This window comes from Danio rerio, chromosome 3, assembly GCF_052040795.2.
Source record: "Danio rerio strain M-AB ecotype USA chromosome 3, GRCz13ab, whole genome shotgun sequence".
NCBI classification, from domain to species: Eukaryota; Metazoa; Chordata; class Actinopteri; order Cypriniformes; family Danionidae; genus Danio; species Danio rerio.
In genome coordinates, this window is record NC_141023.1 from 58,231,816 (window position 1) to 58,255,749 (window position 23,934).

At 38.0% G+C, this 23,934-nt stretch overlaps 1 protein-coding gene and 2 long non-coding RNA genes across 7 annotated transcripts in view; 2 read left to right on the forward strand and 1 right to left on the reverse strand.

Moving 5' to 3' along the window:
- The window catches only part of rhbdf1a (rhomboid 5 homolog 1a (Drosophila)), a 96,993-nt gene that overhangs the window by 36,481 nt on the left and 36,578 nt on the right, over positions 1-23,934 (reverse strand).
- Positions 3,799-8,090, forward strand: LOC141381303 (uncharacterized). Its single transcript, XR_015481341.1, has 3 exons — positions 3,799-4,784; positions 5,448-6,811; positions 7,538-8,090. It is a non-coding gene; the product is annotated as an uncharacterized LOC141381303 (long non-coding RNA).
- Positions 10,428-16,643, forward strand: LOC147846082 (uncharacterized). Its single transcript, XR_015481336.1, has 3 exons — positions 10,428-12,396; positions 13,639-13,789; positions 13,838-16,643. It is a non-coding gene; the product is annotated as an uncharacterized LOC147846082 (long non-coding RNA).

Consider the following 23,934-nt stretch of genomic DNA (forward strand, 5'->3'; position numbering starts at 1 on the left):
CGCAAAACTGCTGAAATTGGAGCCTGGGCATATGCAGAAAGACTGCCTGATGAAGCCAGAGGCGGAGCTGCGGAATCAAGCTTCCAACCAAACGCTTGTACATCAAATCAACCACGCCCCCTCGAACTTCTCATCTGACCGCCCGTATATGCACTCGCAAAGGCTCTCTAATAAAAATAGAAGCACATAAAATGAAACCACTTAATAATATATGATTTTAAAAACTCTGTGATGTAAGCTGTTATAATTTAATTAAAGCAATACATGTTGGACTGCAGAAATAAATCTTTCATACACTCTAGCCTGAGTTAGACTAATGAGCACAAGATATATTACTCTTACAACAGGGTTGTTGGTATTTATTATCTTCACAGGGAAGAACTAACACTTGTAAAATATGAACAATAACATATAAACAACACACATTTTAGAAAGGTTTTTACTTTTGATTAGCAATCAACAGGACCCAAAATATAGCCTACACACCATCGATAACGATTTACCATGCGGGAAAAATCAAGCGTTTAAAAGAAACACAATAAGATTTCTAAATGTCAACAGGATATTTGCACATGTCATCCCTGCACTATATAAAACAGTCCTTGTCAATTTGTACAATAAACTTTGCAGTATTAATATTGATGTCTATACAGCAACATCGCTTGTATACTGTTTATAATTTTTTGCCTCCGTTTACATTTAGTTTATTTGATGCCTTCATTATATCCGGCAAAGAGGAATTTACATTCATTTTAATGTTTATTAGGAGTTTTCAAATAAAAAGCCAATGATAAATGATGTATATAAATAATATATAATATTTACAGCATTATTTGCTATATAAGATTCGGTTTCTAGAACATTAATACTTTATAACAGCAAATTCAGTAGATGAACTCAATAACATGGCGAAACTCAAAATGTCAGAGACGTCCAGTAAATCAAGTTCAAATAACCTTACAGGAGATCGATCTGGACATGGGTTAACATTAGTTTTTGATCTTATCCACCCGTGACCCACCCATAAGTAAGCTAAAAATATGCATGCAGCCTATTTTTGATTACCTGACGAGTGCATTAACAGCACCCTTACTGATATAATTGAGAAATGATGAGCTCCTGTTGCACAGTGTCATCCACGTGCAATCTCATCGTGAGGAAAAATTAAACATGCTAGACTTGCTGCGACTGTGTCGTAAGGCGTCGTAGACATGGCATCAGTTATCGTGAACTATGCCACATTACACGAGAAGAAACGAATGAATCTTGTGTCACGGCGCCCATTTGTCGTTTACGATTCCCTACATCAAGAAAATCGTGGCTAAATCGTGTAATCTGACCGAGGCTTAACTTTCAGGCACAAAAATAGAATTACTGCTAGACATCGATCACCTGTATTGTCCCCGTCATGGCTAGACGTGCATCATAAAGCCCAATACAGCCCTGACCTTACAGAATAAACAGTGTTCCACCAGATCCTGTATGTCAGAAAGTATAGTTTACTGCTGAACAACTTATATTATCATGGTAAAATAACACAGAAATCAAATAATAACACTTTAATCTCCCCCTGAAGCTCGGACGTTCAGCTTTGAGAAATCACAGCTGTCAATCACGATGACACACCAAGCATTAAACTAATGGCTAAAAACACACTGTTTACAAAATGAAGATCTGCACCTATATCAAATCAGCACAACTATCCCAAATATGTCCCAATGACAGATAGAAACCGCCTGTCGTGGTTCAACATCCGAACACTCCCATCATGGAAATCGAATCCTGACATTCACCCAAATGGTCTAACTCTGAAAGGCGGTGATTATGTTTGACGCAGGACATGAGAAGACGCAGTTGTGCGGTGTGACAGAGGCCTGCAGGGCGACACATGAAAGCCTCCCGTTAGTCCTTGAGCCACAACAGACCACTGTAACTGTTTAATGTCTGTATCAGTATCCGTCATCTCATTAATCTGACCATTAAATCACGCGACAGCCTGATTACCGGCTGCATGAGAGCCGTCAGCCCCCGGGTCTGCACGTTGCATTGTGGGATTGCGGCAATTATCTTCTACACCCCTGTCATTTGACTCCAACCCCAACAGCAGAGCTTCCTGTGAAGCTAATATGTAGCATGTGCCACAGCCTCCGCCTCCAGCTGGGTTTATGTTGCAGATTCTTAAGGTTAGTTTAAAAAGAGAGCTGAAAAGGCAGCGATTTATTCCCCTCAGCTTTACTATCATATCTTTAAGATCATAGCTGCTGTCAATCAATGAAGCATGTTTTGGGGCTTGACTTGGAGCTAGTTTTTCTCAAGTCTGTTCATGAACGGCATGAACGGCAAGGCTGCACATGTCGGATACTCCCTGGAGAACCATGGGAAGAACCGCACAGGGCCAGCTGGGTGTTTTGCAACACTCCATAAACTATCAGCATGTGTGGAAGAAGCTGGGCAGCTGTAGGTCCATCAGAATGTAGATGCGATGAGATTTTTACAGTTCTGTGCAGATTTTTAACTAAAGCAACTTGCACACTGCAAATAATGCGTTTTTTGTCTTGGATATTTTGTCGTGTTTCTAGTCCAAATATCCCAAAACTCTTAAATCAAGAAGCATTTTCTAGACAAGCAAAAATATACCCTTGTTTTAAGGAATAATAAGCTAAATTAAGAGAGTTTTTCCCAACAACAAGCTAAATCAATCTGCAAACGGGGTAAGCAAAGTAATCTTGTTTTTCGTTTTGACATTATTCAGCTTGATTCAAGGAAAAACTCACTTAATTTTGGCTTTGAGAAGTTTATAATTCAGTGCAGATATTTTAACTAAACCATTAGGCCTGTCCTAATAATCAATATATCAGCTTATCATGCAATACTTGGAGATACAAAATTCACAAATAACTTTAGAGACGTTTACAATAACATTTACGTTCTACCTCACCGCTGTCATTGTGCATTTACCTAATAGCACATTTATTAGTGTATATAATGGGACATTCACTTTTTAACATCAAATGTTAGACTCTAGATAACCTTAAGAATGATAAGTATTTCTTTGACATTAAAAAAATTGACATTATTCAGCTTGTTTTAAGGAAAAACTCACTTAATTTTGGCATTGAGAAGTTTATAATTCAGTGCAGATACTTGAACTAAAGCATAGGGCTGTTCCAATAATCAATATATCGACTTACAAATAACGTTGAAGCCATTTTACAATGACATTTACATTCTACCTCAACATTTATAATTGCAGATATAGCTAATAGGACAATTAATAGTGTAATAATAGGACATTTTTCTTTTTAACATTAATTTTTATAATCTAAACAACCTTAATAATGACAAGTATTTTAAAGTGTTGATGGTTATTTAAATACTTGTATTTGTAATACACGTGTAATTATTAATTATTATAAATTCAAAAATACTGTTAAAGCAGTTTTACGATGACATTTATGTTCTAACTCACCGCTGTCACTGGACATTTACCTAATAGCACATTCATTAGGGTATATAATGGGACATTTACCTTTTCAACATCAAATTTTGGAATTTAAATAACCTTATGAATGATAAGTATTTCAGATTGTTTATGGCTAATTGCATTATCATCCTGTTGTATAATCATCATATGATCAGTGGCTTAAAATGATTTCAAAATGACAATAATATCGCTTATCACAACAATTTATGTGACAATTTACCACACAACAAAAAAATCCTTATCGTGACAGGCCTACTAAAGCAACTCAGAAACTGCAAAAAAGGCTTCTCTTCCTTGGATATTTTGTCTTGTTTCTAGCCCAAAATATTGTTTTGTTTTAAGGAATAAAATGGCAAACATAGGTTTTAGAGCAGATATTATAACTAAAGCATAGGCCTGTCCTAATAATCAATTTATCGACTTATTGTTGGAGATGACCTCAATAATCTTTTGCCATTACAATATATATTTAAAAATTCACAAATAACATTTAAAGTCGTTTATCGTTTTAACATTACATTTAAGACTCTAAGTATTTATGGCTGTTTGCATCATTATACTGGTAAATAAACATTATATAATGAGTGGCATCTAATGATCTCAAAATGACAATAATATCGCTTATCACAAAAATGTTGTGTGACAGTATATCACACAACAAAACATCCTTATCATGACATGCCTGCTAAAGCAACCCACACACTGCAAAGACTGCTTTTCTTACTTGGATATTTTGTCTTGTTTCTAGTCCAAATATCTAAAAAATCAAGAAGCTTTTTATAGACAAGCAGAAAATATAGTCTTGCTTAAAGAAATAATATGGCAAATGTTTTTCCTTAAAACAAGCAAAATAATCTGTTAATAGGTTAAGAAACATAATCTTGCAAGTAATTCTTCCCAGGATTGTTTACTAAAGCATTTCAGAATGCACTTCATACTGGTGAAGTGGTCATTGTTATTCTTAATTCAGCTGCTATTATAATATACCAAGTTACTTGAAACCATACTGTAGCCATAAGTGAAGAACAATGGAGTAATATATATGAATGGGAACTTTACATTTTAAATAAGCCAGAACAGATGCTTCTGCTGAACTTTCATGCCATTATAAACTCACCACATTAAAGAGCTGGTTTGTTTAAAATCAATCTTTACTGCCTAATCGATACAATATAAAGGGGGTCTCAAAAAAAGCACTGCATTCAATTCCACTGTTACACGCCATGACTTTAAATTATGGAACTTCATTTTGCCACAGTATTTTCCATGGAGTTGCGGCGCTCGCCTCTTTACGGCACTTGTGTCTTAGGGTGCTTTCACACCTGTGAATCGATTCAGTTGTTCCAAAACAGAGATTACAATTGTTACATTGTTGCTCTTTGATCTTGGAGCGGTTCGCTTTCACACTGCAAAGTTTCTAATCGGACCAAAAGAGCTAAAACAAGTCATGTGTGAGTAAACTCTCCTCACATTGGTCAGAGTGTCAGGGTTTATTTTGCAGCTTCCCACTAAGCTGTCAGGAGAGGAGGTGGTTTGGTGGTGATTGACAAGGTGCGCGCGCGCGACGTGTCTGAGGAGAGACGCGGTGGGGAGGGGTGAGAAGGGTGCGCGACGATGCATATTTGAGGACCGGGAGGGAGACGCAAGATTACCGGGAGATCATCACTCGTTTGCGGGCATCTGGAGACTCGCGAAACTGCCCGCCCTACTCATAATTCTCTCTTCATATAGCCGTAAGTCTATTACATATCCATAAAACACTGTGATGTAACCGCGCTCGGACCGGATCGCTTTCTCACTGCAATCGAACCGCTCCAGGGTTCGTTTCAATTAAGCCGAGACCACCTCATTCAAGCGATCTCGGAGCGATTACTTTATAACAGAGCGCGATTGCCCTGTTCACATATGCCAAACGAACTGCGCTAACTGGGCAAACGAGACACGTTCCGAAACAAAAGTGTAGGTGTGAAAGCACCCTTAATGGCCTTTCATTATCAAATGGCATTGTCGTATGCTTGAACAACTAAATGAATGCTTAAGTCCACAATGGACTGTATTTTAATTAAATTACTTTATCGATACTGTGAAAGGAACCTTATGAAATAAAAAATAGTCACCTAAACCATTTGACCAGAAGTATATTGATTGCTGAAATAGGGCCTTTTTTTTACAATCTAGGCAGATTTTAATCTTTCAATTTTTTCATATGTAAAGACATTTGTGTATTGCTGTACATCCTTTGTATTAAGCAACATGTACACGTTTGGACCTGCATAGGCATATAAATAACACACTCTGCGCTGGACTTTGGACCAGCTTTTACTTGGTCAATGGCACAGTCTATTTCAGTTCCTCAAAACAGCAACACCCCAACAATACGTCTTAAAACACCTCCTTTTTAGACTAGCACGCCCACAAGTCCACAAAGTGGCACAAATGGATTTGCTATTTAAACAACGTGGTGCAAAACATGAAAATTACAGTCGCACTGGTCTGAAAACTGCAACAAATCACGCCAAACATGGCTTGCACCTTATTGAGCCAAGTGTATTATAAGGCCTATAGACTTGCATTGCATATGGCATATTTGAAGCTTAATTTTCACCAAAATGTTCCCTTTAAAGTGGACATGAACTGCATTTTTATATTGTACAGTTCTCTGAGGTCGACTTGTAGTATTATCAAGTTTCTTAGGTTAAAAAATACAAATATAAAATCATAATTTAGAAGTAATATGTTTTTTTTTCTGCTGTTTTTAACCCCTTTATTGAAAAATGCCATTTAATTATTTTAAACACCCATAGGTATGATTGCTTAGTTTAGTCCTGCTCAATGACAGTGCTAACAGGTTTGAAAAATTTTTGTGAGTAACCCAGATCTCGACCTATGCACATTTCATAAAGTTATTAATTAGCAAATGTCATGAAGGACTTTTTAATATCCTCTACAGTCTGAGGAGACAGTTTGGCAGGTCATGGAAAGGATATCCTAGAATGAGTGATGTCCTTGAGAAGGAATAACACGGATTGAATTCAACTCATGGCTGGCATCCAAAGGATATGAGACTTCTTTAAAGTTTTCATTCAGATGGATGCCTCCACACAGAGAAGGAAATTGCCTCATACAAAAGCTTTAAAAGGACCATCTCTATCAGTTACAAAGCAAGGACACAGAACCACATTGAGATGTCAAAGTCCCTGTTTGTATTTGGTATTAAGGTGCATTTTGGGTAAACCAAATTAAGTGAATGAATGTGTAAATGTGTAATAACAGGGTCAGAGCATGTTCACTTTTGAACTTTTCCAGAGGCAATGAAAACACATTACCGTATTTTCCGCACTATAAAGCGCACCGGATTATAAGACGCAGTCTCAATTACGGGGTCTATTTCTGTACTTGACCCATACATAAGGCGCACCGTATTATAAGGCGCACGCTAAAATACACTGTCTGCAAAAAAAGGTAATGGAAGCAAAACAGTTAACATAGTTTAGTTGAACTTTATTGTACTATTTAACAATACACTCACATTATTATTTTTTTCAATCAGTCTTCTCCCAAAAATCCCTCAAAGTCCTCATCTTCTGTGTCTGAATTGAACAGCTGGGCAGTTTCGTCATCAAACACGCCGGGTTCTCTCTCATCATTGTCGGAGTCAGTCTCATTGCCGGGTGGCTGTTCCGGCTTTTGCGAAAGCTCGGACAAAAGTTAAAGCAGACACCCTAGCCCAGGCATCCACAATCCATTCACATATGGTGGCGTAACTCGCCCGGCATGCTTACCAGTCTTAGTAAAAGTGTGTTCGCCGTCTGTCATCCATTGCTCCCACGCAGCTCGCAACTTCACTTTAAACGCCGTCTACACCAATATCCAGCGGTTGAAGTTCTTTTGTTAGTCCTCTCGGAATGACAGCAAGCTCCGAATTCATTTAAGATTAGACAGATTTTTGAACTCCGTGCACACATAAAGCGCACCGGATTATTAGGCGCATGGCCGTTTTATAACAAAATTTAAGGCTTTTAGGTGCGCCTTATAGTGCGGAAAATACGGTAGATCCAATTGATTCCATAGTGTAAAAACAAAAGACTCCTTCGCTTACGGTAGTCTATTTGGTCAATTTTTAATGAGAAAGTGTTTAAAACATTATGGTAAGGTTATAGCATTTAATCTACAAAATGTACTAGTGTCTTTTTTAGATTATATTTCTTATTTATTAAACATCAACAATTCATTTAATACTAATTGTGTCAACACAGGGGCAAATTGGTATATGCAGATAATCCAGAGTTGTAAATAAATAACGGGTGAGTGGTAAGAAGGCAGGCAGCAGACAAGAACAAACAGCAAAACAAACAAAGCCAGAATCAAAACTGTCAAGGCAAGGAAAATGTGTCGTATTATTCACAATTCAGTAAAACAAGACTCAGAAATAATGCATACGCATGTGCTGTTTAAATAGTCCCGTAATCAGTCCATGAGCAGCGGGTGTCCAATTAGACAGGATCAGAAACCGGTGTGTGTGCACGGTGCATGCTGTGATTTGTAGTCCATATAATGGACTAGATTTATAATGGCTTATAAATCTACATGTTTATAAGTGATCTACAGCCGCTAGATCGCTGGTAATTATAACAAGTAGATATTAAACAGACACTAATACAAATTTATTTCAAACTACTTATTACTTCTTGCACTTATTAATTATATTGTAGTAGAATATTGTAGTACATCTCTAAATAGACTATTGCTAACAGTATTTATATATACAACTGTTGCTATTGACTTCACTGGGGACCATTTGTCGTTCGGTTATTCAGATATGTTTAAGATTTTTTGGTAATAACATCGCCACGATGGTCAAAGGAATTTTTTTCAGTATTAAAATGTACATATTTTAGATAATAATAATAATTCCTTACATTTATATAGCTATATATATATATAAGGCTCTAAACGCATATGATTGGCTTCTGCCAATGTGATGAAGACTTGAAATTAATGATACTACCTGCACAAATGTGCGCACGTGCGGATGAACGAATCACTCCCTGAGAGGACTCGTAGCTCCCGAGTCACCGCACCGATCTTTTGGTTTGAACACGAGCAGAGGTGAGGGCCTGTAGCAGTGAAAATAAAAGTACACGCCCCCATGACGTCATTTAGCAGACCTAGTTGAAAACCAGACAGATCTGGCAGCATAATACAGAGAGCGGAGCAAAGCGCATCAAATGATCGGTATTTAAAAGGGGGGAAAAGAAAAATAGATTAAATATATTAGTTTATATTAGACACACATCTGGTACTTGTATTTGCTCCTGATATACGTCCACAACTTCACACATTGGGTTAAATTAGGCTTTACAGTTTCCATGTTGAGTCCTTTTTCTTCCACTGTATCTTTTTAAGAAAAAGGCAGCAGCATTACAACCTGACATTCAATCAGAAGAAGACAAAGCCAAAGCCGAGCTGACAGCCAATCTTTCCTAGGCTCAGCAAAACTTGCAAAAAATACCTCTGTATTCCTGCAAGTGCAATATTTACACAAATATTTCTTATTCAAATCTTCTGCAACGATATTTAACTCGTGAATTTGTTTTACATTTATTTACACCTTGACCGATTTTTGTATGACACGGCCATTAAAAATACAATGTTCCTTAACCAGATGGTTTTTCAAGTTACTTATAAAGAGAATGTTACTTCAGTCATGTTGTTGTAATGTTTTGAGAAGACTGGTAACACAAAAAAAAAAAAAATAATAAAAACAAAATTGAAATCGAAATCGTTAATCGGTCAAACTTTATAAAAAACCTAGTTCTTTTTTTGCCAAATCACCCAGCCCTACAAACAGTTAATGATAAAATTCATCATGATTCATTATTTTGGAGTGTCGTACTGCTTTTTACTTCAATTTCATTGATTCACATGGATTATAGCTGAAATGATAGTTGTGACCCAGATCCGTGTAACATGCAATTGTTTAGTCAGTGATACTCCAGCGTCACATTAAACACTCTTGTGAAAGTGATGAAATAATATAAAAGGATGTTGATGAAACACAACTTGTCACAAGAGGTGGATTGGGACAGTGTTTCTCAACCACATTCCTTGCCAGGTCACCTCTGAAGAACGAATACGGGAGACCACGAGAATGGAGAACACGTCCTGTGAGAAATGAGATGCTGCATTCTTCCTGATAGTCACATGACTTCCACGCATTTTTAACTGATTTATTGTTTTCCCCATTTTGTGTGTATTTATATATATATATATATATATATATATATATAATATATATATATATATATATATATATATATATAATATATATATATATATATATATATATATATATATATAATATATATATATATATATATATATATATATATATATATATATATTATATATATATATATATATATATATATATAATATATATATATATATATATATATAATATATATATATATATAATATATATATATATATATATATATATATATATATATATATATATATATATATATATATTATATATATATATATATATATTATATATATATAACATGCACAAAAACCTTACAAATATACTTTGCACAATACAAATAAAACAGATTTTAATACGAATTTCAGCAATTCCAAATCGTACTCGAATCGAATTCCAACTTTAAAAATAAACCTATATAAAATGCTGCACTTCCCACCTCCTTTACTCTGTTGCAATGACTTCTGGGACTTCTTGAGTTTGGTGCTCAATTCTGCATCGACACATCCTCCCATACCAAGAACACATCCTCTGTTCTTACGGTCTTGAGTTTTGGAACTGAACTTTGGCGGTTGATGATGACATTACATGAGAACATGAGGACGCAAGAACGCTGAAGAACGTATATTGAGAAACAGCCCATGTCTCCTTAACCAAACACACCTGATTCAGATGATCAGCTCATTAGCAGAGACTGAAAGACCTGTAAAGGGTGTGAAAGATGAAGGAGGCATCTAAAACATGCAGTGCTGGGGTGGTCCTCCAGAAACGTGGTTGAGAAACACCTCATTAAGAAACAGCAATGAGCTTGGTGATCAGATCACCGAAAATACACTAATACCGGGTGGAAACTGGGCCAAACATACTTTTTAAGAAATGCTTCTGGAGTGAGCCTGAGCTAACAGCACACTATCAGGGTTTTAGTATACCCTCATCCTTGCTGCACCACATGTGGCTTCATGAAATGTTTTTCTTTAAAACCGCAGCTCTTCGTGGAGCCACATAGAGCTTTGTTTTGACTGTCCCATTAGATCAACAGAAAGAAAATAAGGCTTTCATCTTGACGTTGCATTGTTCGCGATTAGCTTCCTGCCCTTGTGTTACTCCCAAGCAAAAGCCTGCCACGAGCTAAAACTTCCTGTCTCGAGACATAATCCATCACACAGATTTAAAACCAACTCTTGCATTTACAAACGACGTCGCTTAAATTGGTGCACATTCAGCTTTTAAAAGACGGAAATCATATGTAGGTTAACATGCAAACACAGACAGGCCGTTGATTTTTCCCTTGCTAAGACATAACAGTCTTTTGTGTACTGGCTTTACTCTCTTTTTTTTATTCGCACGATCTGTTCGCACCACAAATGAATACAAAAAACTGGCTGAATGAGCGCTAGGCATGCATGACAGGCTGTGTGGTAATGGAGAGAGCCACTGTTAGAGCGCAGAGACTGCGTGCGTGTCTATGTGTGTGTGTAGAACTGCACATTGTGCATTTTTCAGCAGGCCGTCTGTTTCCACGTCTCAAGCCACTCAGGACAGACCCTGACCACCAGCAGACCAAATGGAAACTTCCTGTCTGAGATTTTCCCCCATTCGAGCCTAATATAGAACACCCTGGTAATTCAGATACGATTGTTTTCGGAGAAATCTATCTGATTGGACGAACCGCCACTGCCATTTGTTATCATTTAGATCCTAAAAGTCTCTTAAGCGTAGGCTTATTCCCCTACAACAGTGTTCAGGTTGGTATACATGCAGGAGCTCAACCAACGGCATCGGTTTTAGCCAGGCTATTTTTTCCAGCCAGTTGTAAACAGTTGGCAAGTGTCCAGAATTTGTTATACCACACCACACATACCACATTATAAAAACATACAGTATGATGGTATTTCTATCATTTGAGAACTTGTGAGAACTTGTGTGTTGAAACCAAAACCATAAAGCGCAAGTGCTATAAATACTGAAAAACCCCTATGGGCAACAATGTGACTATAACAAGATTAATTTTACAAAGGAGAAGGAGAATCAGTCAATTATATTTTTGGCACTGTGTGAATAATTTACAGTATTGGTTAATCTTTTAAAAAGTAGCTAATCTGATTGTGGACATTTTAAAGTGTAATCACATCTAATTACACTTTTTTAATACATAATCTAAATAAATCTGAATACATAACCCAGATTGCATGTAATCAGTTCAAATAAACCACAATAACAGAGCAATTGAACAGGGCACACATTATTAAAAATATTGTTTCATTATTGCAGAAATGAAAGACTTTACTAGAATTACACACGTTTTCTGCATTTACACACACCTTTTTCCCATTTGAACACAACATATTTTAATTTGAGAGAAGTTTCAAATAGGCTAAACATCTCATTGAAAGACGGCGCTCACTGAGCAGTATAAAGTCCCTGTTACTATACTGGGGCATTAGGACCCACACAGACCACAGGTTGAGCGCCCCCTGCTGACCCCACTAACAACACCTTCGGCAGCAAACTAGCTTTCCCATCTGGTCTCCCATCCAGGTATTGACCGGGCGCAGCCCTGCTTAGCTTCAGTGGGCAACCATGTGAGAGTTGCAGAGAGCTAGCTGCCGTTACTTGAAGAACATCTTTTCTAGTATCTTAAAGGGTCACGAAACACCGAAACACATTTTTTGAGCTGTTGACAGTCATATATGTGTCCCACACTGCTAAAAACACTATTAGGACACCTATATTTCACAAAAAAGTGTAAATTGGTTGTTTTTGCGTTATTTCAAGCTAATTCGTACTTCCTGTTTAAAAACGAATTTTTGAAGCTGCGTCACGGTCATGACATAATAGCGTGTATTCCAGCGTGCAGACTGGACGTCTGTGCCAGAGTGAGTCTTATTACGTCTTACAGTGTGATGCATTAATGCATGAGTAAGGCTTGGTTCAAACCAATCAGCGCACCCTATTGTGCAACTGCATTAATATTCATTACTGTCACAGTGTTTAGACGACAGACACACCACGTTGTGTTGGCAAAACAAGCGTGAAGTCTTGCTTTTATAGTTTGCTGCCGTTAAGTTTTGTTTTCATTTTCTCTCTGTGAGAGCTCAGAGTCACGTGTGGATTACAGTGTACGCGACGCTCGACAACAATAACTTAACTTGCGTGTCTAAGGAGGATTATTGCTTACCTGAGAGCTGTCCTCATCTGCACAACTGAGATCCAGATTCGCTTGTAGTCTCCTCTTAATAAAGACTAGTTGCTGGTGATTGTCCTGTCTCTACAGATTTGGTAAGTGAGCGACCAGTGCTCTTTTTTTATTCAGTTTGTTTGTATCGAACTAAGTTAACTATTGCACAGAGTGTAAACATGTTAATACCACAACCAAACTTTAACCTCGTGTAGGGTTTTCACCACATTTTGTGACCGGAATAACACACGCGGCTTTCTGACGCTACCTGCCGTGTGCATCTAAGTTTCTGGGAAATGCGGAGGGTTTTTTTCTCTCATTCGCCGTGCGGTATCAAACATTGCATGAAAAATACACGCTTAGAGCAGTTCCTCGAATCAAATATCTCGTGTGTCGCAAGGGACATGAATGAATTCCCTGAATGAAAGAGCCAAACTGCAGTTAAAGTCCACCATTTAATAATTTGGGAAATAATTCGACTACACATGTCCATGTAAACACCATCACTTTCTCCTGTGTGTGTGTGTGTGTGTGTATTTTGACTCTGAAACTCGCGCATGCCCAAATAGACACTCCCACACCATCCCACTTTAGTTCCTCCGACACTCCCCCCTAAACAGAGCTGGACACGCCCACTTTTCTGACTTTTTCCAAAGTAGAGGTGTGAAAACACTCTGCTGAAACGAGGGGGTTTCATGGCCCTTTAAGTGTTGCTATGCAGTTCCTACAGTGTTTTGAGTGTATGTTAAAGTCTGCATGAAATTTAAGTATACAATGTTTATTTTGTTGGCACACTTTGTTAGACTTAAAGGGATGGTCCACTGTGATATCATATTTTAAGCTTTAGTTGATGTGTAATGTAGCTGTGTAAACATACACAACATCTCTGAATTTAAGACGCTCAAAGTTCAATGCAAAGGGAGACATTGGCTTTTACAGAGTGAGGTTAGCGAAGCCTACAGCGAACAAGGTTTGGGGACTACAAATAATTACATCCGGGTTAATGATGTCATAAACCCTTCAGGTTACGCACATACACCCTTCTCAGCGTAGGGGCGTGGCCAGAAGTGCTGTAATGTTACTGTATAACAGAGACGCTTCCTGGTTATGTGGAGCTGATCTGCGAATCAAAGAACATTATGTTAGCTGACCAATCAGAGCCTCTTGAGGGCGGGTCTTTCAGAGGAACTAGGAAATATGACAGTCGTTTTTATGTTAGCTGAGCAGCTGTATATAATTAAGGTAGGATATATGAATAAATAACATGATTTTCTACAAATGAAGCATAAGCACACATTGCTTTGCACCCCATAAACACAACCAAGCATTAAAAATAAACTCTGGACCACCCCTTTATGGTGAACAATTAATTTGTGCAAGTTGATATAATCAAAAAAATAAAAATTAAAATCTGTTGTTGTGTAGTTGTGTGAAATATGCTTAGCTATACCCTTCTCCAACTGTTAGTTTGCTTCCTGTGAAAGATGAGTGGAGCAGCACAAAAATAAGAGCCCACCCCATACACATTTTTCAGTTTCATTTGTAAATATGTCATCATACTGACATAAATAAAAGTCTGCAGGACTTTTAGTTTCAGAATATTAAGTAGAGGGCAGGACTTTCTTTTTGTGGATCATTTCCCAATAGCATACTAACGGTAAAAGGGGTGTGGAAAATAATATTGTGTTTGAAGCAGTAAAATGACATCAACTGAGAAGTACCACAAATGATTGGACTTTGATTGAAAATTACTAAGGATGTTTTCACACCTGCCTTATTTAGTTCGGTTGAATTGCACTAGAGTTCGTTTTCCCTCTTGGTGCAGTTTGTTTGGGCAGGTGTAAATGCAGGAATTGTACTCGAGTGCGCACCAACAGCTGAGACCTGCTTAAAGAGGAGTTCCTTGCGGGAGATCCATTGTCATTTTTCCCAATTCTGACTAATCAATAAGCAGTTTAGGAAATACATTCAGTAACATCTGGCCAGTAAGTGATGTAGCTTTTGTCACATGACTGCATTTTTGTTCTTTTCAACTGATTTGGACCAAAGCAATCAGTGTGGTGTGAAAAAGACCCAAAATGGCAGAAAAATGCTACAATGTATCATTTGTTACCCTGGGTGCGGACCACATGAACTGGACCAGAGATGTGAAAGCACCCTAATACAGTTTTTTATGAATTAATTTGCACAAATGTATTGTACACATAAAGAATAACAATGTGCGCTAGCAAAATAAACATTGCAAATTTTGATACTTTAGGTAGTGTGCCTTATAAACTTCATTAAAAATTGTTTATTCATTCACTTTCCTTTGGCATAATTCCTTTATTTATCAGGGGTTGCCAAAGAGGAATGGACCACCAACTTATCCAGTGTATGTTTAACACAGCGGTTGCCCTGCCAGCTGCAACCCAGTACTGGGAAACACCCATACACACTCACATTCACACTCGTACACTATGGACAATTTAGCTTAGTCAATAAGGTATATGCAAAGCTAGTATTTCTTCCCATACTGATAAACTTCTGGTGAACGGTTAATGTGACTTTTTCCAATTTTTTCAATTTTAAACAGTTCCTTTTACAGCATCAATGTAATGTAATAAAATTATAATCAGTTAAAAAGATTTGAGCATTCATTTAGTTGTTGAAGCGTAAACCAAGATGGAAAGCCATTTACATGCATGCTGCCATCAGAATCAGCAGGCAGAAACGTCATTGAAAATACAGGAGTAAAATAAATGTAAATATTTTAAAGACATGGCATGGAAATATGTAATTTAATGCAGTGCTTCTTGTACATTCTGAGACCCACTTTATAACGCATATCATTTATTCAATTCAATTCACCTTTTATTGTATAGCGCTTTTACAAAGTAGATTGTGTCAAAGCAGCTCCACATAAATGGTCATAGTAATTAGAACAGTGTAGTTCAGTTTTTTTTAGTGTTGAGGTTCAGTTCAGTTTAGATCAGTCCAGTGTGGTTTAAATCACTACTGAGAGTCCAAACACTGAAGAGCAAATTCATCAATGCGTAGCTCTACCGATCCCAAACCATGCAAGCTAGAGGCAACAGCGGAGAGGGGGAAAAAAAACTTCACCGACTGGCGAAAGTGAAGAAAAAAAAACCTTGAGAGAAACCAGACTCAGTTGGGCTTGACTATTTTAATTTAAAATATAATTTAGGCAGTAAAGATCATTGATTTTTAAAGAAAACAGACCTTAAATGCACCAATTTTGTAACAGCATACAGTTCACCGGAAGCATTTGACCCAGCTTACTGACAAATTAAAAGTCCCTCTGTGTGCTTCTGCATATAACCTATTTATTTGGACTGTGGGGGAAACCGGAGCACCAGGAAGAAACCCTTGCGAACACGGGGAAAACATGCAAACTCCACACAGAAATGCCAACTGACCCAGCCGACCCGTTCTTTCTGTGAGGTGACAGTGCTTACCACTAAGCCACCGCGCCTCCTAAAAATAGTTCAATCAAATAAATAAAAAGTTTACTAAAATAAAATAAAATAATATTGGTCTGCTTCTCACTCAAATCTATGTATTGCAACATATAACAATCACCACTACCAATGAAAAGTCCCAGCTTCCATTCATTTTCATTGTATTCTAAGGAGCAGCTTGAACATTCAGTAAATGTCTTATTTTAGTGTTTCACAGAGCTTTTTTGGAGCAGCATGAGGAGAATATGAGTCATGTGAATCTTTCATGACAGCTTTCCCTCTAGAAAGCAATCTAGCACTCAAGAGCACCGAGTTCAAGCCAAACCGATTACATGACAAAACACATTATAAAAGATGGCCATTTCATGTGAATGAGCACAAAGTGATTCATATGGAAATCTGGGATTTTTAAGCAGGGAAGACAATGGATTTCATTCATGCAGCAGTGTTGAGAATTCAAAATTTCTCTGAATGTAAAATAATTATGAAATCCTATGAGGATGTATTGGTTTGCGCAGTAGGAATGGACAGTGTTCTGACTCCTGCATGTGTTCGTGTTTATTTGGGGTAACAGGGGTTTGATGAAAGAGCCCCGGGGCAGAAGGAAGAGCTTTAATGAGTGGAGCGAAAGAACAGAGTGATGGATGACCTCATTTATTTGTGTGTTTGAAACACTGGACACTTCCTTCCTAAAGGCTGAACATCCTGGCTTCTCTCGCTCTTTCATTTCTTTCTCTTTCTCACTCCCCACCATGTCTTGAACCCATAGATCTTGCGCACAGAGGAGGTCGCTCTGCTTGCAGCATTCATAATGTGACGTCTTTATTTCACCGACACAGTTGCACGCATACCACAACGCAGCCAACACTGTTATTTCCGCCCATGCCAGGCTGACCGCTCCTTTCCTCCTTTACACTAGCAGCAGTGTGTGGAGAGGATCTGGCCAGTCTCAACAAATCAGCCTGAGAGGAATTCCCCTTTTACTCCCAAACATGGAAACACTGACAGTTGGACTTTAAACTGTAGCATTGTGTAACTATATTCTACTCTGAGACAGCTAGCGAGAGTCAATAGTCAAGATAAAAGAGACACATGTGGGAAGCGAGTGTTATCAGTGAGGTTATGATTCACAAAACTAACAATTCACGTGGATGTGAGTGTACAGGAAAAACATTATTTTCAGAACTGCAAGTTTATATTTCACAATTCTGAGGAAGTTGAAGTCAGAAGTAGGCCTGTCCATTATCATCTAATTTTTGCAGTAAGATATATCGCACCAAAATGTATTTCTATAAACCAGTGGTTCTCAAAGTATTGTCACCAAGTACCACCTCAGAAAAAAATTGTCTCTCCAAATATTCAGCCTTTTTTTTTCAGCTTTATTTGTATAGCGCTTTAACAATGTAGATTGTGTCAAAGCAGCTTCACATAATGGTCATAGTAACTGGAACAGTGTGGTTCAGGTTTTAGTGTTTAAGTTCAGTTCAGTTCAGTTTAGCTCAGTTCAGTGTGATTTAATCATTACTGAGAGTTCAAACACTGAAGAGCAAATTCATACCACCATAATCAACAGTATTGAAATAAAGTAGTGTAATTGGCCAAATTAAAGGTGCAGTAGGTGATCTGCCAAAATGCTAACCGCTTAAGCCTGATTTATACTTCTGCGTCACGGCGCATGCAACGCGCGTGGCTGTGCATTTATACTTCTGCGCGCTGTCTCTGTCGGTCTGCATTAACACTTCCGAAACGCTAGTTGGCAGTGAGGTGTTAATGTTCCTCTGTGTCGAGTTACTTCGCTGCTTTTTTGCTTTCCCTGAACACTTCCGGGATGTACAACTGGCTCAAACTCGCTCATTTTGAGGCAGGAACCGGCAGACATGCAATGTATTCCACACTTGTAAACAATCGCTCGCGCCATTCGCGCGGCTCTCGTTCCCGCCCAGACTCGTCAGCGCTACCAAGCCAACCAATCACAGAGATTACACTACGCGTCGTTGCGACGTGTAGTTACATTTTTTGAGAGGTGCACGTCAGTGACGGCGATGGCCACGGCGAAGGGCTATGCGTCAGCGCCGTAGCATACGCCGGCGTTTGACGCAGAAGTATAAATCAGCCTTTAGGCGGGGAGGGACTGTGATTGAAAGCTACACCCCCTAAAATTGCGAGCGTGTGCACCGCGTCACAACAGCAGACAGACAACCCACTAATTCATGTCATTCGCCAGTTAGTTAGTGCCGTGCAGGAAATATATTTATTACTTAGCCACACGTACATGCTATTTCAGAGCGAAAATTCAGAGTAGCATAGTAAACGGTATAGGAAGGCTGTCATTGTTCAAAAATGACCCAATGTGAATATAAAAGCAACTTCAGCTCTATAAAGCAGGTTAAGCGGAATAGCGCTATTTACTGATGTTTTGTTGTTAAACTAAATGTAAATCTACATTATCAATGCTGTAAAAGGACCTTATGAAACTGAAAATAGTCACATCAATCTTCACTGGGAGATTTCAGTGGCTGAACAACACGTCTGTGCATATAAGTCATTCATAACACAACACAATCTAACATTAGCTTAGCCTGACCAAAATAGTTTTAAAACAGAACACTACCAGTCCAACAGTAATACTTCAGACATGGTGTAGTCCTTCCTCCAGCGTGCTAAAGTAACTCCAATATTGATTCAGGTTTTTAAAAGTTTCAATGCAGCATTTGATTTCTCCCAGTCCGTCTCCTGATCGCGCGACATGCCCAAGAACATGCAAACTCCAAACAGAAATGCCAACTGATCTACTCGGGACTCAAACCAGCGATCTTCTTGCTGTGAGGTGACAGTGCTAACCACTGAGCCACCGTGTCGCCCTAAGTTAATCTCCCAATTGCAAATTTATATATCAGCATATTGAGTTCATATCCCACAATTTTGACTTGTTTTCTCAGAAATGTGTTTTGAAATCTTGTAAAGATTCTCTTCGCTCATCTCTTGAATTGTGTGCAGAAAAAAAGTCAGAATTGTTTCTTAAGTTAAAGGGAGAGCTCACCCAAGTAAAATTTAATCATGTCAATTAGTTCTAGTTTCTTTCTTCTGTTGAACTCGAGAAGTTATTTTAAAGAATGTTGGAAAAAATGTACTTCTATGGAAGTAAATAAAATACTCAGTGGTTACATTTCCAACATTCGTTGAAATATCTTCTCTCTCTGTTCAAAAGAAGAAATTCAAACAGGTTTGGAACAAGTGGAGGATGAGTAAATGAATGGCAGACTTTTCATATGGGTGAACTATGATGTCTAATGAAGAGCCCGAAACGTCACATGCTTCATGATAGCTTTTTTTGAGTTAATAAATGTTTATTTTTGGAGCTTTGGTGTTGCTGCCTTATGAATAATATAAGGGTCAACTATCCTTTAAATATCTAATCTCAATGGAAATGTAAAATAATGGAAATGAAAAGGAAAATAAATTAAAACACCACAAGAGAATCTAAGAATGTCCTAATTTATAAATGACCCCAACAATGGCCAAGCTAATCTCATTAATTATGGAATTTGGTATTAACATTCTAATTATGTATGCATTCTGCTAAAGTGCCATAACTGATTATACGGTTAAATATGATTAATACTCTGCTTTCTGGATTTCGTTAATGACATAAATCTGTATTAATCAAATGTCTGTAATCTAAAAAGCTTACTTGGCAATTACTTTGTGGATCTCTAAATGAACAGAATTAAATGCTTTACGAGATACGGCAGTGATTAAATGTCAAATTAATTATTTTACAGAATTATAGCGAACTGAAATGAATCCTCAACTAAAGCTACACTCCGAACCCCATTTTACCTTGAGTGCTGCGCAAGACTAAAAACCTTTGCAGTTTCAAATTTAGATGCATGTTCTGTTGTGTAACTACAGTTCATCTTCAGTCTGTCTGTCAGTGCATAAAGTGCAGATTCAGGCTTTTTCATCTTTTTATAGCACACCAATTATAAAGCTGACAACAGCAGGGGAGCTGCTCAAGCTTGGTGGAGGGATTCTGGTCAACTTTTGAAAGAGATTAGGAGTCTAAAAATAAAGCCCATCATCTAAGAGGAGAGCGGAGCAGAGCCAGGTGACTGAGCTGCCACTGCTCACTACTGCCAGAATGACATAACCAACAGCACAGTAACACAGTGAGATCACTCTCACTTCTGCTCATCAAGGACAAACTAGCACGACAGTTAAACAAAGACCTACTTCTTTCTTAAAGCAACACAAGTTTCTCAACCATGTTCCAGGAGGACCACCATGTTTTGAATGTCTCCTTTGTCTGTCACTCCCATTACAGGTCTTTCAGTCAGGCTAATGAGCTGATGATCTGAATCAGGTGTGTTTGGTTAAGGAGACATGGAAAATATGCAGGGCCCGTTTTCCACCAAGAATGTGGTTGAGAAACACTGCCCTAGTGTTAAACGGTTGCGTTTTAAGTCTTATTTTGGCTTTCGAAACGCTAGCTGGCAGTAAAGGTTTAGGGCCCTATCATACATCTGGCGCAATGCAGCACGATGCAATTGTTGTTTGCTAGTTTCAGCTCGGTGCAAGAGTCATTTTGACGTTTTGCACCACGCTGTTTAAATAGCAAATGCATTTGCACTCATAGGCGTTCTGGTCTAAAAAAGGAGGCGTGTTAAGGTGCATTGCTGACGCGTTGCTATTTTAAGGATCTGAAATAGACTGTAGACCAACTGAGAGGAGGTCTAAAGTCCAGCGCAGAGCGCGTTAGTTGTGCGCCTCGCTTACACATTGCTTAAAGCACACAGGGTGTACAGCGATACGCAAATATCTTTACAAATGAAAAAGAATTAAAGGAATAAAATATTACAAAAATTATTATTTTCTCCAATAAATCTAAAAAAACATTGCCTTCATGCCTTTAAAGCCATGAAATTTGCTTTTGTATAATGTTATTATTATTAGCTGTATTATTTATTATATGCGTATTTATATTTGTATTATTAAAAACAAGCTTAGATTTGTCCACCTGTCAGGTTTTAGACCATATGGGGCACATCATGTGTATTAGCATATAACTCAGTTTTTTGACCTCACTTCGTTATTATTGTTCATTTATTCGTTTGCTGGAAATTAGAACTGAATTTACAAATAGTTTTAAAACAAATCTTTGTGCTTAACAAACTAAATTATTATTTATAGGCTAATAGATGTCTGTGCGTACAACACGTTTCCTTATCCACGAAGAGAGTGAAATTGAAAGTAAATAATGAGGAGGCTCATCTCACATTCTCATGCTGTAGATTCTCTGTTTAACCGTTTTCTCGCAAGTGAAGTGTTCAGATTTTCCACTTACAAAGTCCACCATGTAAATAGCAAATGCACAATGGCACGACGCAACTGACTCTTACAGGAAGATGAGACTCTGATTGGTTTGTTCTCAAAACACACCTATAACTCATTAAGAAAATAAGCCCAACCCTGTTAGACCATGCACCACAGCGGAAAGCGGATTTTTCCACCCTTAAAATAGCAAAAGTGGATTCTGACACGCCCTTAATGCTTTTGCGCCCTGCACTTTGGACTTTGTGCCTGGATCGTCAAAATGGAGCCATATATGTTTCTCTGTGTCGTGTTTCTTCACTGGTGTTTTCTTTTTTCTGAACGTGTTTTGGTATTTCGTGACCCTTCAAATAAGACAAATGAAATGAGGACTCTTGACTGCAAACAAAAATCTACCTTCAGGTTTAAATAAAGTAACCTAACCTAACTGATAATAAGTAAATTTAGAAAGTAGTTCAAATCATTTTACAAAGGTATGAGCTAAAGTAATAGTTACAGTATGTGAGCACTAATAAAATAATTGCCATTTAATAGCAATCCATTGATAATCCTCTTGACATAAACAAGTTTCATTCTACACTGTTTCCAGCTGTACAATCATCAATCTCACTCACTTTACAGAAGTTTGCATTCTCTGTCATGTTTTCTTTAGGGGGGAATGGGGGATGGTCTGCACAGCAGGCCGTACATATAGCATTCCTTCTCATCCGACGGAAATACTCAGCGTTTTCACCCATCACGCTGCATACCCCAGAGCTGCTCAAGCCCTCTGAGCGTCCCAGTGCAGACTGACACTGTGACATGTCATGTGACAGGCTGTCACCCCAAACCATTTCATCTGACATTAAAAAACAAACAGACACACACACACACACTGGAATACCTTTAGCAGCTGACTCTCTGATCATGTGTCAGGGCAGCGCTGGAGATTCTGCCGTTGCCCATGTTTGCTCAGCATGCCTCAACAGCACACCAGGGTTTTTACAGGGGAAGCAAACAACTCAAAGTGACCGAATGCAAGCTATGAAGTGAGTGTGCATAATGCGGGCTATACTTAAAGTGACAGTTCACACGATAAATAGAGACTTCATTCAGTTCAAGTTGCATGACAAAAGAATATATGTTGTCTTATTTGAAGATGCGTTACTCTTTCTATACAATTAGTACCTATATGAGGCTTTCATGCATTTAAGGATGCAAAAGTACAGAAAATGTAAGCGCAGTTCATATGAAGCAGTCATGCAATTGCTGTGTGTGAGGAACAGATTAAGTGCACTACATGTGCATTATATTATTCAGAGTTCTGGGTCAGAATGGGTCAGAGCTTTTGGTTCTTTATCTCACATTTAATTAAACGATCAAACCAAAACAGATTTGTTACGGGGGGGTTGCAGGTTTGGTGCATGTAACTAAAGCCTACATCAACACTAATCCTAATAAATTGGAAACAGGCATTTCATCTAAAAACAGTTCATGTCCACAGTATCATTGTCAATTCCTTCTGAAAAAATGGTCATCCACATTGAAAATGACTGAAAACACTGTTTCTCCTTTCGTCTGTTTGAAACATCGAGTTCACTGACATTTATTGGTGTCATATTTACCTGCCGTTCATTTACTTTCCATCTCTTTGAAACATTGCTGCAAAATGTCACAACAGTTGCTGGTAAGACTTTATTTTGATGGTCCATTTGAGTATTAGTAGACTGTCTGCTTAATATCCGCTGATACAACAGACATTTAACTGACTATAAGAAACTTTGCAAGTACATGTTGACTTACACTAACCCAGTGGTGGAAAGAGTACTGAAAAATCATACTTAAGTAAAAGTATCATTACTTGCCTAAAAATGTAGTGCAAATAGAGTAAAAGAATCTGTTGTAAATATTACTCGAAGTATGAGTAAAAAGTAGCCCTTTCAAAAGTACTCAAGAGTAGTGAGTATAGAGTAGTATTACGCTGTGAAAAGCTGACGCATTCACATGTAATTTGTAGATGTGTGTAAACGTAACATTCTGTAGTGCATTAGTTATTGCCCAGCATGCACGCAACATCATAAGACGTTAATATTAGGTTCGATTTAGTTTGGGATGTTAGCTGACCAAAATTCAATGTCTGACGCCGACCTGACATTGAGTTCTGACGTCAACCCAATAATCATTTCCAAACAAAGTGCAATGTGCCCACAGTGTTGGGGTACAACATCAATCT